This window comes from Nanorana parkeri, unplaced genomic scaffold, assembly GCF_000935625.1.
Source record: "Nanorana parkeri isolate BGI_ZX_2015 unplaced genomic scaffold, ASM93562v1 scaffold95, whole genome shotgun sequence".
NCBI classification, from domain to species: domain Eukaryota; kingdom Metazoa; phylum Chordata; class Amphibia; order Anura; family Dicroglossidae; genus Nanorana; species Nanorana parkeri.
Genome location: NW_017306363.1, coordinates 332006 through 344847, shown reverse-complemented (window position 1 = coordinate 344847; position 12842 = coordinate 332006). Strand labels below are relative to the sequence as shown.

At 43.4% G+C, this 12842-nt stretch overlaps 1 long non-coding RNA gene across 1 annotated transcript in view; it reads right to left on the bottom strand.

The window, feature by feature from the left end:
- Nucleotides 1-2703: 2703 nt before the first annotated feature.
- The window catches only part of LOC108783981, a 13029-nt gene continuing 2890 nt past the window's right edge, over nucleotides 2704-12842 (bottom strand). The window contains exon 3 of the long non-coding RNA XR_001941044.1: nucleotides 2704-2714. This is a non-coding gene — a long non-coding RNA (uncharacterized LOC108783981). The remainder of the gene's footprint in view (nucleotides 2715-12842) is intronic.

Here is a 12842-nt window from a genome sequence, read left to right as displayed (position 1 = left end):
GTCACCACTATCCATGCCCCTTTGCTTATGTGGCCAGGGATACCTGGCCATGTTAGTGAATTAGTGGATGCTAAAGATACCTGCACCCATCACTTCTTTAGCAACTGTTGACAATAGGAAGCTGTCTGACCTCTAACCAACCGGAAAATAAAATTAAAGCCCAAAAAACCCCTAATAATAAAAGCAAAAAAAAAAAAAAGAATAGCAACAAGCTTGTTAATTGCCCAAAAGGCTAACATTTAGGATTAAAGTACAATTCCCTAACTGACCCTAATTTAACTCTATAGTTTGTAAGCTTTCCCTATTCTTTCCCTACAGCATCTTCCAATAGATTAACAGTTTGGCTGCTCTGTGCCCCTTTCCCTCTCCAAAGTCATGGGTGCTTGCTTTTCCATTGGCCCACTTATTGCCTATTCTAAGCCTGCTGGCCATAGTTCAAAGCCATGCAATGCATTATTGTTTTAAAAAGATTCCCCTGGGTGAATCCGCACATAGATTCACTAAGACCACGAATCTTAAACCCACAGGATTCACTTCCAACTTATGTAAGTAATGAATCTGAACCTCATTCCTACCATTCATGTATCAAAAATATATCAGTAATTAAAGTAGAAGTAGCATCTAGCAATATAAAACGTAACATTACACTGCACAGTATTTAACTTCATACTATTACCGGTGTCACTCGTGGTTGTATCAATAGACTTTCACAACTGAAAGTCTTTTAAAATTGAATACATTGACTGGAGACCCTGCTACTATGCAACAAAAGCAGTAAAGAAGATTTAAAGTAGGTTAGGTTTTGTGAAATTTCGTCTTTTTTTAAATATAATATGCCTGTATGACTCGCAGAACTCTGCAACAAATGATAAACAGTATCAAGGAATACATATCACATATTCCATTCACTTTGTACTGCAAGTAAAGCAATAAGCTCAGTGCTCAACAAACATTATATATTAGGAACATTACCTATTTTAAGCATATCTTCTTTGTTTGTGACAGTGATTAAAAATGCTGGTGCCAGAATTGGCCTTTAACCATGACATTAAACTATTATTTTATTATATGCTTTTTTAATTGTAATAATGTTTTATGATTTCATTTCTAACTCAGCTTTTATTCTATTAGAAGCTTAAAAATGTTTTTCATAAATCTCACCACCAGAGGATGCCATTGTGTCAAACCAAAAACAAATCCAGTCTAGCGTTACTTATCAGCAATAGACCCATATTTACACATTCAAGAAAAGAAGGATGTTTATCAAATGACAAACATTTTATTAATCTATTTAAAACCACAGCTAGCTTACACAAGTGTTTTATTTAGGAACCCCAATAACTGACTTTTCTACTACACAAAGTAGACCTGTAATAACACTAAAAGCAGCAGTGACTATACATGTGGTATTTTTTAAAAGCAATGGTTTCCATAGAGGTAGGTCATAGTTAACATTTTATACACATCCCCAATGTAGTAGAAAAAAGAGGGTCTTAATATTGTCTTTCTTTAAAGAGTTAACATATTTTAAAAGAAAAAAAAATCAATCAAGCAATCAAATCAAGCAGTTTCAAAAACATCTTATGTGTCAAATGATAATGGATTGCATGTGGTGAGGGGGGAAAGGGGGTGCGAGTTATCATTTGTTCTAAGTATATTTATTGTGTATGTAAAAACAAAAATCATTATTAAATATTTTGCTGATCTGCTCCTTTAACATATTAGCAGTTTTTTGCATGTATTCGTATGAGCGGAAAGGCGCTAAACATGAAAATTGATACATTTAAACGTATACTGTTAACACTTGTGCAGCGTACCAAAACGTGCAACAGTACCAAAACGCTCGACGCACAAAATAGCCCGAGTGCGATATTCCAGGCGGAAATAGAAATAGCCGCAAACACGCGGAATCCGCATGTATTTTAAAATTTGTTAAATTTCGTGCCGCACAGTTTTCTGCATGGAAAGCGCAAACGACATGTGTGAATGGAGCCTTAAACTTGCAGAACCTAATATTTTTATTTCTGGTTCTAGCCTTCTAAAATATTACCTGGTGATCCTTTCAGTTGTTGTTGTGTCCATTGGATTTCCTGTAAGGCCCGGTTCACACCTGAGCGTTTTACCGCGCGTTTCTACGCTCTGTAAAACGCGGAACAGGTGAGAACCCATGTTTGCCCATGGGCATGGTTCTCACCTGCGCGTTTTACCGCGCTTACGATCGCGAAGTAAAACGCCATATGCCCAAAGAAGTACAGGAGCTTCTTTGGGGCGTATTTTCCCGCTGTATCCATCAGGATACAGCCGGATACCCCCTCGGAAACTCGCGTTTGCCACGCGTTTCTTTTACCGCAAATCGCTGTAAAACCGCGCGGTAAGAAACGCGCAGCAAACGCGAGTTTCCAATACGCTAAGGTGTGAACCCAGAGTAAAAGGATGACAATGCTAACCCACCAGCTTCAGAAACTGCAGTGGTGTAGTCATCCTTCTCATCCTAAAAAGGTACTTTTTGTTACACTGCATACACAGTAGAATTACTCTATGACTGTACTTTACCCAACATGTACAGTATATTGAAGGCTTCACAAGTAATTTAAACCTTATTTTTTTTACCTTTACATTTCACAATTCAGACGTTTGTGTTAAACCAATATATTAGTATAGTTGACATATACATAGCTAAGCTACATTCAATGTTTTATTTAGAAAATTAAATACTGTATGTGCTAACTTTAAGTGGTAATGTTTGCCTTTGAAAATAGTGGTCATTTGCTGCATTGTGCCTTTAGTTTATTTAGCTAAAAATATTTCCCCATTTACTTTTCTGAAACTGGAATGACTGCCCTTAATTCCACTTAACAAGTCCCTTCTTTTACCTAATTCATGCACTGGTGAAGTGGGATGTAGCCAAATCCTAATCCTCAGGCACTCTTTTGCATACAGTGAAGAGCGCAGTGGTGTGTAGTAATCCACTGGAAACAATTAGGAGTCAGCCTGTCCACTCTCATCAGCTGAAAGCTGATTTCTGGTTTTCATTATACTGAACTTTGCATTAATTTGTCTATTACCATTAAAATCAAAGCTGATCCTTAAGGGACCATATTTTATATTTTCGTTGAGTGCATGTTATTATTGCTATGTTTATGTAAAGTGATGTTTAATTGACTTCCACATTATTTTATCAAATGTAGAAATGTGTAGATTAGCCACAAGTGGCAGGGTAGCCTAACTACTACGCTAGCAAAGCCTGTATATGTAAAGGGAAAATCTATATATAAAATGTATCTACAAACTATACACAGAAAAAAAAAATTTTTGCAAACGGCTAACACATTGATTGAATATTATTTACAACAAGCTGATTGCTTATAAATGTATATGTGAAGAAAACATACATCTTATAGGGGTCAGATTCAAACAGAGCTTGCAAGGAGGAAGTCCAGGCACAAAAAGTGAATTTAAAGGCGAACTACGGGGTTAAGGCTTTTCCCCATAGTTCTCCTTAGGGTAACGGGAGGACACAAACTAGCGTCCTCCCATCACCCTAGGCTCAGTATACCGCAACCGGTTTGTATGTGGGTTAAATCAAACATTGTCCTCCAGAAAGGCCCCAGCACAACAAGTTGTTCCACAACTTAACCCTGAATTGTATCAGTCTGGTACAACAGTTCATGGTGGGCTGCAACATATTCGCAACTGTAAAGGTAAATAATGAGTTCTCATTATTTACCTTTACATTTTACAATGCTTTACATTGCAAGAGTGGGGTCATGTAACTGGGTTGTTCCAAATTTGTCCCAAAACTTCTACCCCAAGGAGCACCAGGGTAGTCTCTAGGGACACCTGTTTGCCATCAAAAATTGCTAGGGGAAGGGATTAGGGATACACTGATACTAGTATCGGTGCCGATACCAAGTATTTGGGCAAGTACTCACCCGAATTCACCGATACCTTCCCCAATACCAGAACTTTTGGTCAGAAGGAGATTTCCTCTTACCAGCAGTGCCATGAGGGAACATGGAACCGGCTTCCCAGACAATCAAAAAGCCGAGCTGCGGGTAATGGCACGCCCCTAGGCTTCCTTTTTGCCCTGGTAGCAGGTTCGATGCTAGCAGTCTGTTGGTACACTCTTGGCCTGGTTCAAAGCAGTCACCTGAGGATCAGTGCTTGCTAGTTGGGCAGCCAACAGTCTATTAGTTTCTTGTTGCTGGGCTAGGTTCTGCTGATGAACCTGATGCTGAGTGGCAGTGGCCTGTTTTTGGGCAGCATTGGCTTGAAGCAATGCCTTATTAAGTTCTAGACATGTGCACCGGCAAAACATTTGTTTCGTTTCATTTAGTTTTGATTAGGATTTTGTTTTATTTTGTTTTTTGGGTCCGAAAGTCAATTCGTTTCGGGATTCAGACTAAATTCGTCAGCAGTAGTCTGTAAGAATAGTCATTTTGTTTTCGTCTTGTTCGTTCATTCGTTCGTTGCAGCAAAGTGACATTTGAGGGGGAAAAAAAATTGTTTTACAGTCTGCTGAAGAGGAAAAAAGAAAAGCATCACGTTCTCCCCCAATTCATACCAGACCCTTTAAGTCTGGTAGGAATGTTAGGAGGGACCCCATCCAAGTTAAAACAAAAAAAAGTGTGTGGGGTTCCCCCCAAAATCCATACCAGGCTCTTTAGGTCTGAAGGAATTTTAAGGGAGAACCCCAGCTCTAAAAAATGGGGGGAAAAAGTGGGGTCCCCCCTAACATTCCTACCAGACCCTTGATCTGAGCACAGGCCCGGCAGGGCAGGAAAGTGGGGCGCCCCCCCTCCCTGTGCCTTACCAGGCCACATGCCCTCGGCATTGGGAGGGTGTCCCCATGCCGATGGGGACAAGGGCCTCTTCCAAGCAACCCTGACCCGGTGGTTGTGGGGGTGCGGGCAAGGGGGCTTATTGCATCGGGGTACCCTTTAATTTATGGGCACCCAGATGCTGCCCCCCCTTGTGAATGAGTAAGGGGTACTTGTACTCATTCAGTAAAGGGTTCAAAGTAAATAAACTAACCACACTTTTAGAAAAAATATTTTAATTGAAAAAAAATACAGTAATTTTTTGACTATTACTTTAATTTAAAAAATGGCTCCATCGATGTAATCCAGCGTCAATCACGATGCACGACACCCACCGACCCGATGAAATAAAAAAAGTCCCGCCACACGACGACCGCCTGATCCCGACGAAAACTCGCTGCAAAATGACATCTCCCGCTATTGACATCCTCCTGTGATCTCCCGAATGCCATTCGGGTCTGTGAGGTGCCGAGGGGTCATTATACTTTTTGTATGCAGTGAACGAATGAAACAAATATGAAACGACAATTCGTATAGACTACCGCTTACGAATTTCAGAATCGTAAATTCAGATTCGTTTACATTCGTTATATCTGTAATTTGGAAATCGGATACATTCGAATCTCTGAATTTTGTCTGAATTTCGATTTGGAACGAAACGAATCACACATGTCTATGAAGTTCTCTATTCTACAGATTCAGAACGAACACAGTAGTGAACTATGTGGTATAGCTCACAGTGTTTGCACCTTCAAACAATACAGTCTTGGGATGCCTGCAAAATAGTTTTTCCCATACAGAGGTCTATGTTTACTACCACCAGCTTATCACAATATGCCACAGTCTAGGGGGCAGGTAAACCACATCCAGGACACTGCCCTGGACCCATTGGGGCTGTTTTGTCTCAATCTCTAATTTCCCTAATAAAATATAATAGCCAAGTCCTACTGTACTTCCATTTTGCCTTTGAAGGAACTCTACCTCCTTTAGTGATTTTTGTTTTCTCCCTTCTGTCCTTCTGACCCTCAGTGATCAGCCTCTACCCTTTTCTACTTTGCAGTAACTTGTTTCTAAAGTACTGCACACACCCATATGCCACTGCGTTGCCTCTACAAGCACCCACAGCCACTGCCAACCTGCTGCCACCCTTATACCTTCCAACTGTCCCGTATTTTAGAACAAACTGCCATTCTGAGTAATCTCCTGCTTAATAGTATGAGCATAATTCCAGCAGTGACATTACCACACAGGCAGCGGTGGGAAACACAACGCAGGAGTGAGGTTAGTGATATCTGCACTGCCTCATGCTGAACACAAATGCTTTTCAGGGAAGATTGAGAGGGGGAAATACTACTGACCACCAAACACTAATGCTTTTTGGGGGGCACTACTGACCACTGAACAATAATGCTTTTTATGGGTGAGGACACCACTTACTGCTGAACACCAATGCTTTTCAGGGAGGAACACCACTGACCACTGAACACCAATGCTTTTCTGGGGGGAGCACCACTGACCACTGAACACACAAAGCTTTTTGTGGGGGAAACACCACTTACCTCCAAACACCAATGCTTTTTTGTGGTAGGGAGCACCACTGAACACTAATGCTTTTCAGGGAGAGTAAAGCCACCACTGGACACCAATTATTTTCAGAAAGGGAGAGCAAAGCACTACTGACCACTGTACACCAATGCTTTTTCTGGGAAGGGAGGGCACACCACTGACCATCAATGTACTTGTGGGAAAACACTTCTCTTCTTTGTCAGTATTGGTCATTAGAATTGGAAATTTGGAAATCCGGATGTAATTCAGAAAATATATTTGGATTTGTTCTTGTACTCAAATTTGGAAATTCAGATGCATCCAAATTTCAAAATTTAAATAAATTTGTCCAAATTTCAGTTTGCAATGAAACAAAACTTACATGTCTAATAAGGACTGCCAGCATGTTGTGACCATGCCCAATGCTTGTTGAGGCACACTGTGTGCACCTCAGCATTGTTCTTCTTGAAGTGTCCAGGGGTGCCCCAGGTCTTTCACACTCCTAATGGGATGACACTCAGGAATCTATTCTCTGTTTTACATTACAGCTATTGTTTTATTAACAATATGCTAGCTTTTCATTTTACTGCAGGGCTTGTTCACACCATGTCCGGATCATGTCCAGACCAGAATCTTTTGTTCCCAGACCAAAAAATGCAGCCAAATTTATTCCTATGGTATTTCTGGGCTCTGTTCACGCCAGCGCAGTCCATTCCAGTCCAGACAAAAATAATACTGCTTATCTAATTTTCTCTGATCTGGAATGCACTGGAACGCATGGAAACGCATCAAAAACACATACAAAAGGCATGGAACGCACTGGACTGCACCTGTAAGCACATTTAAGCTAAAAGTGGCAAAAACACAGCAAAACTGCTTTTGCAGATCTGCTCCAGATCTGGTCCAGACATGATGTGAACACAGCCTCATACATGAGAAAAAAATTATACTTGAATAGAAACAAATGTTTGTATGTTTGTTTTTTATTATTATTCAGCCATTGTTATTTGTCTTTGTATGGCTCTGCTGACATTTTAGTAATAGGTACGATAATGAGTACGAGTACATTAACAATTTATTGTAGGTTCCTATACGGTAACAGTTTTCTTATTTGCTTCCTCAGATTAAAGAGTTTAAGAACCCCTGCCTTAGTTTATATTTCTACAAAGAAATTTGGGGGCATTAATGCATTGCTTTCTTAATTTCTAGGTGGGCATTCCTTCAGCTACGGGGGCAAGCCTTCAACTGCATCTCAGATGGTCTATGTTAAATGGTGGATATTAAAAAAATAGCAAACTTTCATACTTCTATACACATAATGGAATATCTATTGTAGCAGATAGCAGATTGACATTCAGACTCCTAGGGGATTCCAGCTTGAAGAACCCGATTTGGTACAGCCCATAACCTAAGTATTATATATTACTGTATAAAAATCTGCAGTTACAACATGAAATGGGATGTGTCATTTGACAAAAGGGTGGAAAATAATTCTCATCAAACGAGGGTTACAAACTAATATGGACATATTATTCAACTCTGGTTAAAGATACTAAACGTAATAGAGTATGGGGCAAATGCAGGGGCGTAACTAAAAATCACAGGGCCCCATAGCAAAATGTTGTATGGGGCCCTGTGATTTCTAGTTAAGCCCACCTGATAAGCCAAACAGCCCACCTGAGGGTGACCCTGCAGAGCCCACCATGGACTCTCTAGGTCAAGCCCTCTTACCGCCTCCTTCTCCTCCTCCTCCGTGATCGCTTGCGGGCCCCGCCTCCTCTGTCACTGAGCCCCACCTCCTCGATCGCCGGGTTAGGCAGCCCGCACGGCATCAGGGGGATGTCCTGGCTGGGCACCCCCCTGTGCACTGGGTCCCATAGCGGCTGCCTGGGTCGCTATAGGGATTGTTATGCCACTGGGCAAATGGAAGGTAGATTTTTTCAGAGATATTTAGATATTTCTATTTCAGAAGAAAAAATAGAAAGAGGAACGGCTCTGCCGCATTGTTGAAGGTCTCTTCATGGGATACATTTTTTTTTTACAGTATCCTGTACTTTAGCGAGCCCCATCCGGACAGTGGGTGGGCGAGGATCCCTCCATTTCAGGGGGGATGCACACCCGAGCTGCATTCAACAGATGGTGTGTCAAAGATCGTTTATATCTGGGGATCGGGTGTTTAGTCAAATGAAGTAGGCATGCTGCGGGGTCGTCCCGGAGGTCCGCGCCTGTCAAGTTCTCAATCAGCTCCAACACCCGCTCCCAGAAGGCCCGCAGGTCAGGGCAGGTCCAAAAGATGTGTAGCATCGTACCCTGAGCCCCCTCACATCTCCAGCACAAGTCCGGAATCGAGCTATTCATTCTATGGAGCAACCATGGCACCCTATACCATCGTGTCAGGATCTTTTATCCCGACTCTTGATCTCGGTTCGCTAGCGAGGCTTTAAATGGCATCGCTAGGATAGTGTCTCTCTGTTGCTCCGAAAAAGTACATTTAGCTCAGATTCCCAACTGTGCAGGAAATGTAGCGGTACATCCCCAGTGGAGGCCTGCAGTAGTAAGGAGAGGGAGCTCCAGAAGTCCACAGGGGGATCTGTGAGGGATTGTATATCTGAGGTCTGCAGCCAGCCCCCTGGTCCCCTGAAGTCTCGAAGCCGAAATTTAGAGGCATGTAGGAGGGCCCGGCGTAATCTGCCGTTGTCGGTTCCTAGCGAGAAATCAGGGTCCCCAAGGACTGGCGTCAGAGGCGACGGTAAAGGTGACAAGGTGGACGTCCCTAGTACCCTGCGCGATACTCGAAGGGTCGTGTAAAGCAGCGGGTGAGATTTGACTTCGTGTGGTATGGCAGAGGAGAGCCATGGAAGACCCTCTATTGGGAACCGGTATACACTCTGCTCTATTGCCACCCATGTCTTACCCTGAGCCTGGATAAGTGTATTGCCGAGTAGTACATAGACATGTCTGAAAGCCCCACCCCCCCTCGGGTCCTGGGCAGTGATAAGATGCGTCTGCTCAACCTGGGGGTCTTACCCCCCCCCAGATAAAAGATACCATATCCCCATGTAGGGTTTTGAAAAATTGGGCCGGTAGACTGATAGGAAGCGCCTGCATGAGGTACAAGACCCTCGGCAGTATGTTCATTTTTACCGCGGCACAGCGTCCCAGCCAAGAGACATGGAGGGGGCGCCATGCTTTGAAGTCCGGGGCTATTTTCTTTAGCAATGGAAGGAAGTTGGCAGAGTAGACTCCTTCCAGGTCCCTGGGGATCAACGTCCCCAAAGACTGGATATGGTGTACCTCCCAACGAAAGGAGAAGCGAGGCTGCAGGAGTACGATGGCCGCCGGGGGCACCGTGATATTGAGAGCGGCCGACTTATGAACGTTGAACTTAAAATTGGAGAGCTGGCCATATGTGGAAAAAGCTCGGAGCAGGTGAGGAATGGATGCCTCCGGATTCGTGAGATAGAAAAGGAGGTCATCTGCATATGCAGCCGTCTTGTGGGACCCGAGGGAGTGTCCAATCCCGTGATATTCGCAGAGTTTCGTACAGTTTGAAGGAATGGTTCTAAAGTGAGAGCGAAAATCAGGGGGGACAGTGGGCAGCCCTGTCTGGTCCCGTTAGTAAGGGGAAAGACCTGTGATCTGGTTTTGTTTACGCGAACCACAGCCGTATGGGCCGAATACAGTGCCATGATCCATGCCATCATGTTGCTCCCCAGACCAACATGCCGGAGGACCCCCGACATAAAGTCCCAGCTCACTCTATCGAAAACCTTTTCTGCGTCCGTAGAGAGCAGGATCATCGGGGTCCCCGCCACCCTGGCCTGGTGAACAACATTGAGGGTTCTGGTGGTATTGTCCCTAGCTTCGCATTCCGGCATGAAGCCCACCTGATCCGGATGAATCAGTTGGGGAAGAAAGGGCAGCCAGGATCTTGGCGAACAGTTTTAAATCCACATTGAGGAGTGCTATTGGCCGGTAGTTATTGCAAAGAGTAAGGTCCTTGTCAGGCTTTGGGATCACCATGATCCAGGCACGCAGGGTGTCTGCTGGGGGGGAGGAACCGGTCAGGATGGCATTATACGCCCCCAGGAAGGGATCTATCAAAAAGTCAGAGAAGGTCTTATAATAGGGGAGCGTGAAGCCATCAGGACCCGGGGCCTTGCCCGAGCGAGCAGTCTTCAGCGCCAGCATCAACTCCTCAGGCCTGATCGGGGTTTCTATGCTGTCTCTCTCCTCGGCCGTCAAGGAGGGCATCCCAGAGGCCCCAAGATTTAACCACAGGGTTTTGTAAAAGTGACTCATTGGGGTTGATTTACTAACCTTATAAACACGCCACAAACAAGTATACACCTCTGTAGTGTGTTCCCTCTCAGCATGATCTATTGGTGGAATCTAGACACCTTTGTAGTGTGTACACACCCAGCAGGTGTGTTGTGCAAAGCCCTGCATGAATTGCAAGGTGATGTTGTGTAAATTAGCTCTACATTGTGTGGCTTGCGTTGATGAATGCAGGAATGTAAATGCATGAGCTAACCATTTTTGTCTAAACTGTGAAGCAGCATTATATATGCATCATGTGCATGATTTTTCCATATATGGCATTAGTGGAAATATGCTTTTAGAGACTTTTTGGTTGATAAATACGTTTTGCTGTGTAAAAATCACACACACCTAGTGCGTGCGTGTGTTTAGGTTAGTAAATCTCCCCCATTGAGTCTCCATGAGGGGCAGGGGGATCTCGGTGTCAATAGGTCCAGAGTCAGGTGCAAAGGGGCATGGTCCGACATCAGTATGGTGTCTATAGTTGCTCCCTTCCACCAATGGAAGGTCTTTGTGCTGTACAAACAGGTAATCCAGTCGGGAGTATCTTTGGAGGGGAGCAGAAAAGTATGTAAAATCCTTCCCTTTGGGGTGGCAAAACCTCCAGGTATCAACTAGATGGAGAAGGTGTAATTCAGTCTTCAGTTTCCTCAAATATCTGTAAGACAGATGGGAAGTCCCCGTGGAGACATCCCATAGTGGGTCTAGCGGGAAATTGAGATCCCCTCCCATAATCAGCACCCCTTCCATAAATTCCAGGAGTCGAGGTATCAAGTCCCGTACGAACCCCAAGTGGTCAGTGTTAGGAAAGTACACGTTTGCGAATGTGACCTGAGTTTCCCCCACTTTCCCCTTTAGGAGAATGAACCGCCCATTAACATCCAGCAATTGGCTCCCAAAAGTCCATGGGACGACCCGGGATAACAGTATGCTCACCCCCTTAGATTTAGACAGGGCGAGGGGCAGTGGTAGGACGATGGAAAATCCCTGTTGAGGAGTCTGGGAATCTGGTCACTCCAAAAAAGGGTTTCCTGTACAAATGCCACCTGGGTACGCGATCGTCTGAGATCAGAGAGTAGTCTAGACCGCTTCTCCGGGAGGTTAAGCCCTCGGGCATTCAGAGAGGTCACCTGAAAGGGTCCCATGGCACCAGCAGAAGGACGCGGCACCCGGCTCAGGACCCAGCCAGAAGAGATAGAGAAGTGGGGGAGGAGAGCGAAGGGAAGGGGTAGAGGGGCAAGAAAGAAGTTGGGTTTTTTTTAGTTAGAAAAACTGATGTGAGAAAGAATACCACAGGGTCTATTTTTTTAATCACCTGTAATAAAGTGGTGAACCAGCACCCACTTACCAGGCCACTGGAGGCAGAGGTGGCAAATTACTGGGGTCAAGCAAATACTTGCTGCCTGCTACTCTTTTGGGGACATGCATTTTTAAGAACTCCACTTTGTACCACCTGTCTGGTGCAAAAAAGCAAATGAGATGGTATTGGCATGGGGGCCTAAGTGCTTACTGTACCCCCTTCTCCATGGTTATACTAGATTATATGCCTGATGTGCTAGGCAGGTATATATTATTTCTTAATTTTATAGTTAAAGTAGATCTAAACCTTAACTATATAACACTTAGGTTACTAAAGTACAATGCATCATAAACAACTGATATGTTTTACTTTCTTTAGAAACTACTGTTTTCACATTTAAATTCCAGTAACAAACCTTACTTCCATCCCAACCTCCATCTCCTCACGTAGAGCTGCAAAAAAAAATGTATTCTGTAGCCAGAAAACAGACTTTTATTTTCCACTGACGTCATTGCAAGTCCGCGTACAGTCCATAGCTCTCAGTGGCAGTTGCGAAAGCCTCACAGTGCTACATATCTATAAAGGAGGCTCTGAAACAAAATAATAAATATACGTTCTTCACTAATGGATTAATAGATCTCAATAAAACAAAAACAGGTGCCCAGATTACTGTGAATAACTCTCCACCAGTACAACATAAATATATAAATGAAAAAAAGAAAAGCGCTAAATATATATCTAACCTATTAAAAATTAATAAATGTGTTACAAAATATATCATAATGTGCACCCAGTGTTACAAATTATACATAAAAATGTAACATATTGTGAATTCTGTGTTTATAAACTTTGTGATT